General features: G+C 40.3%; 1 long non-coding RNA gene across 1 annotated transcript; it reads left to right on the top strand.

Annotated features, from left to right (window-relative positions):
* The first annotated feature begins 3,950 nt into the window (after positions 1-3,950).
* Positions 3,951-4,377, top strand: LOC137586310 (uncharacterized). The gene is made up of 3 exons (XR_011033760.1): positions 3,951-3,983; positions 4,112-4,232; positions 4,303-4,377. It is a non-coding gene; the product is annotated as an uncharacterized lncRNA (long non-coding RNA).
* The last annotated feature ends 1,054 nt before the right edge of the window (positions 4,378-5,431 follow it).

The raw sequence follows: 5,431 nt of genomic DNA, 5'->3' as shown, positions 1-5,431 counted from the left end.
AAATATCTAAAACATCGCTATTCAAAATTATATTCTATCCAGATGAAAATAATAACACTTTAACAGAAAATATTCAAGAAACTTACTATATTCAAAATAATAAAATTTATGCAAAATCAACCAAAAAACAAGAAATAAATGAGTGTATAGTTGGCATTATTACACAAAAACCAGCAGAATGCAAATACACAAAGATGTTCAAAACCAATTCAATTAGTTATGTAGAACCCAATATTATCGTAACTTGGAACTTGCCCAAAACAAATTGTTCGTGGAGGGGCGGAAGGATCCCAATAAATTACAAGTGGTTGGCTGGTGCCAATTTCTTCTGGGTGAGCGAGGGATGAATTAATAACGCGCGATAACTTCGGTTAAAAAACTTATGCTTTATTAAATGCACAGGTGGCCGACACACACGAAATGTTTCGGGTTAAAAGTATACAAATTTCGAGATAGAAAATTCTGAAGAGAAGGAACGGGTGTTCGGGTGAAAAACTCGGATTAGATTCAATATGGCGATTTACAGAAGAACCCTTCGTCACCCTCCTCAGTATGACCGAATTCGGTTTTGGGAAAAACCCTACCCCTCACTCTCTGCTGTTCACCCGGTGGCGTGAACATACCGCCCCCCTTGCAACAAGTTGCAATTGCCCCGCTGGACATGTCTAAGGATGGGGGGATGGCAGCGTTCTGGATCGCCAAGACACGGGTGGAGATGGAGGGGGAACTTTGGATGCAGATGGAGTAGGCGGCACGATGGCTGAAGACCTCTGGATAGAAGCCCGAAAGAAAGGCGGGTGCTTTTCGGGTCTTTGCTCTTTGGGTTGGATGTACGCGACAGAGCTGTCGATGTGCAAGAGCGTGTGGTGTTGCTTGCCACATCGATGGCATCCTGCTGTGCTCCTGCAGGAACCATTGGAATGCTCATGAGCCAAACAGTTCGGGCAGTATCCGTTGCTCAAGACTACCCGTAGCCTGTCGTCAGCTCGTAGTCCTCGAAACTGTCGGCACTGACGGAGCGCGTGTGCCCCTTGACAAACGCGGCACCTGAAGCAATTGGAACTGCGTTCTAAATCGGATGGTGCTGCTGTCCTTAGAGACATTTTCGGGCTGCTGGAGGAGGTGGACCGAGACCTTCTGGATTTTCCAGTAACGGATCCACAGAGAACCCATCCGAACATCGTCTCGATCCTCACGAAAGAATCACCAACATTCTTGATGATTCGTTCCCCAAGGATAGTGGGAAGGAGCTCGGCTCCAAGCACCAAATCCACAGGAGCTCTTTGGTGAAATTGCGGATCAGCGAGCGGAAGGTCAAGCGAATCCTGCTTCACCTGATTCGGGACGGCGCGGGACGGAAGTGCTTCAGCTACACTAGGCAGCACCACGGCGACTGCTTGGAACTGTCGCAGCGGTTCGTCAGGAGGAGAAATCTGTAGGCGGCACACTTTGTCGCCGCTACCAGCATCGCATTGCCCAATGCCGCGAATGCTAGTTGATACTTTGCAGCTTGGAGGATTAATCAATTCAAACATTCTTTGGGAAATAAAGGACGCTTTCCGATCCGTCCGATATCAATCAAAGCGCGGATTTGAAACTGCTTGCCACGATGATGAATAGTTACCCTTGCAGTACCCAGGAGGCCAGTGTTGCGAGTGGAGGCGAAGTAACTTCCCACGTTTACATGAGGGCTGCTGGAAGAATCGGAGGACGCAGGAATCGGAATTATACAAGCATCAGGTGCTGAGCTCTCTTGCACTTGAGCGGAAAAGGCCTGAGCTCGTGCCGTAGGTTTTCGGCTTACGGATGGAAAGGTCTGACCGCTAGAGTTTGGTTGAAGGACATCTGTGGCCTCTAGTACACGGTGGCGATCAGTTAGGAATCAATTCAGGTCGTCCCAGGATAAGACGGCGGTCTTAGTTGGAACGGACTGTTGCCACAACAGAAGGGTGGATTTGGGCATTTTGCTCGTACAGATTGCTATGAGAAGGATGTCCCAATTGTCTGTACAAGCCCCGGAAAGCTCAAGACCGGTTAAGCAACCTTGAATTGACGTCTGCAGTTCTCTCAACGCTTTGCCAGACTCTTGTGTTACAGCTGGGATCTGTAGAAGCTGCTTGGCATGGGTCAAAATCAATAATTGATTTTTTTCGTATCGCGCAGTGAGGTTATCCCACGCGGACTGGAACCCTTCATTGGTCAAGGGTGACCTAGAAACAATGGCTCTGGCTTCACCGCGAGTTTTGCAACTTAAGTGATAAAGTTTCTCCACTTGTGTTAGGCTTGGATTATGGATAAAAATCGCGGTAAACAAATCACGGAATGTAGGCCAAGCCAGGCTGTCTCCGTTGAAGATTTCGACTTCGCACGGGGGAACTGTGTGGCTTTGGTGGGTGGAATCGACGGAGAGCCTGACTGGTGGGGAAGCTATTTTCGCGGACAACTGCTCGATTCGCTCTCCAAACAAAGTCCCGCCTCGCACATATACCATATAACAATATTCATGTTTAGCTTTAATTGTAGCTATGTGCTTCGGACTATCTTCGTTCTTTTGAGCCGTCAAGGCTTTATAGCATCGTGAAAACTCTGCCTCGACTTTTGTCCAAAGTGACTTAAGCTGGTCTAAGTGTATTTTAACGGAGACGAGTGGCACATCGTCAGCTAAAGCCTGGGACTCGCGAGTCTCGAACGCCGTTAATGCCTCGCACACGGCAACAAAGTCGGATAGAGACATCGTAGAGTAGAGAATCGAATGGAAACAAATAACTTCGTAGAATTAGAGCTCTCAAGCGAGGAGATCGAAACGAAGCTGTAAGTGGACTGTATAATTTAAGTATAGAGGAGGAGTGAGAAGAAGAAATGTCTCCTCTTTTTAATGAACACAATGAATAAGCATAGATAGCATAAATAAAATTAGAAGGATTTATAATTTTTCTCGCAGTTGTGTGAATAATTATAAGGATATATAATCACTTGGATATTAAAATTTATACAATGTGGAAAAATGTTTAAATTTATAAGAGTATTTAAAAGTATGGAAAAATTGAGACCAGTAGGATTGGGAGTGCCGATAACTTTTCAATAAGGAAAAAAAAAACTCGGAATTAGTTTTCATTAAACGGACAAGATCAATTTCATGGATCCCTGAGGAAAAGATCAAAATGCACCAAGATATAATTATAATATATAATATTATATATTATATATAATAATATATAATATATTATAATTCCATATAAATAAAGTTGTACTTATTTTTCTTTAGAAAATATTTTGCGAATTAAATTCAATCAGTCGCTTGAAATATGTTTGCACAATAAGAAAATCACGAAGGAAAAAATGGATGTCGTGAACGAGTCACGGCTTGGCTCAAGTGGCAGCACTGATGAGACTTGAGTGCCAGCACTGATCGAGAGTCAGCTGTTCTGCCGTTGTTTATGTTTTGTGAGTTTAATTAATTGTAAATTGTTTAACGAGGATCACGATTTCCTACTTTAATTATGTAGGTTTCGAATTATTAAATTGCGGAAAGCCAATTGGAGTGGCTGCAATTAATTTTGTGTGGGTGAATTCAAATTGTATGTGGACATATGTATGTGTGTAAATGTGTGCTTAACGCGGCAAAAGTATTACATGTGTATGTACCTATGTATGTACATACATATGTATGTATGGATGTAAAAATTATTTGACATAAATAATTTATGCCGATGGACTAATGATCAGCCCGTGGAGTGTGCTGTACACTTTAAGTAAAGGTAAGTGGTACTTTATAAATTCTCGATTATTAAGCACCTCTACTTGCAGGTTAGAAAACAGCTGGTTTTACATGTAGGAATGTATATGTGTGTATATACATATGTATGTATTGCTATGCAATTGGACTTTTGAACAATCCGAATTTCGAAGAATGGAAAAAAAAAATGCACTTCATAAACACAAAAATGATCGGGAAATACCATGTAACCCTTGGAACAGGTCAGGTATGTACATACAAGTATACAAAAGTGTGTAGGTCGCTATGGAAGAGCGGGAAACCTCACACTTTTATAAGTTTGTAATGGAATATAATGTGAATGAGATTTTTAATAAGAAATGTTGTACTTATCAGGAATTCCGCCGATGCAAGCTGGAATAGCGGAAGGATATCCGGCTCGAAGGACCAATGTTCGTGGAGGGGCGGAAGGATCCCAATAAATTACAAGTGGTTGGCTGGTGCCAATTTCTTCTGGGTGAGCGAGGGATGAATTAATAACGCGCGATAACTTCGGTTAAAAAACTTATGCTTTATTAAATGCACAGGTGGCCGACACACACGAAATGTTTCGGGTTAAAAGTATACAAATTTCGAGATAGAAAATTCTGAAGAGAAGGAACGGGTGTTCGGGTGAAAAACTCGGATTAGATTCAATATGGCGATTTACAGGAGAACCCTTCGTCACCCTCCTCAGTATGACCGAATTCGGTTTTGGGAAAAACCCTACCCCTCACTCTCTGCTGTTCACCCGGTGGCGTGAACACAAATTTAAAACAAAATTGTAACCAAAATAAAATATTCATAGAAGGAAATAATATAATACAAATATACGACTGTGCTATGCAGTTAAATGAAATATCAATAGTAAATACATTACAAGATTATACCCAAAACATTTACATATGTAACCAATAATGTAACAAAACTAGAACCAATCTCTTATATCCAAGCTAAACAAATCATTTCCGAAAAAACTGCATATAACAAAATATTTAATATTATAACTACCACAACATTTATAATTACACTAATAAGTTTAACCCTATATCTTTTCTATAAATTTAAGTCAATATCAAAAAAAAATAATTATTACACAAATTAAGAATGAAACTTTTGTACAATCAAGTGACTCAGCTTTTGACAATCCCGTTTTACATGAATTGTCCCCATCCCAAGAAATTTCACTTGCAACACAGCCAGCACTTCCCGCCTGAGCACAGGCTATTTTCTACGTGTTGGGGGAGTAATATATCCGCCACTCCATCCATTCACACCACTCAATTTCCCACTCCAATCACCCACATAACTTAACTTTTTGAGTCTCACCAATCCAAATTTTTTTTAATTAATGAAAGAATTGGATTTATAACTATATAAATATTATTAGCAGCCGAAACAAAAAATTTTAAAACATTTATATAGATATTTATACAAAAAAATTTTAAAATATTTATATATGTAGATATTTATATATGTAGATAAATATTTTAAATTTTTTTGTTTCGTTACTAATATTATGAAAGCAAAGAAATCTTTTGGAATGGGTATTGAAATATAGTCAAAACCACTATGTCAGCCGAAATATGAATATTTAAACAGTTTTTTCGTTTTCGTGATTAGTGTTTGGTGCATTTACTTATTTTTTATTTTTTCCTCTCGTCGTTGCTTCTGCAG

This window comes from Drosophila tropicalis, unplaced genomic scaffold (genome assembly GCF_018151085.1).
Source record: "Drosophila tropicalis isolate 14030-0801.00 unplaced genomic scaffold, ASM1815108v1 contig_979, whole genome shotgun sequence".
Classification (NCBI taxonomy): domain Eukaryota; kingdom Metazoa; phylum Arthropoda; class Insecta; order Diptera; family Drosophilidae; genus Drosophila; species Drosophila tropicalis.
This window is presented reverse-complemented; position numbering and strand designations above follow the sequence as displayed.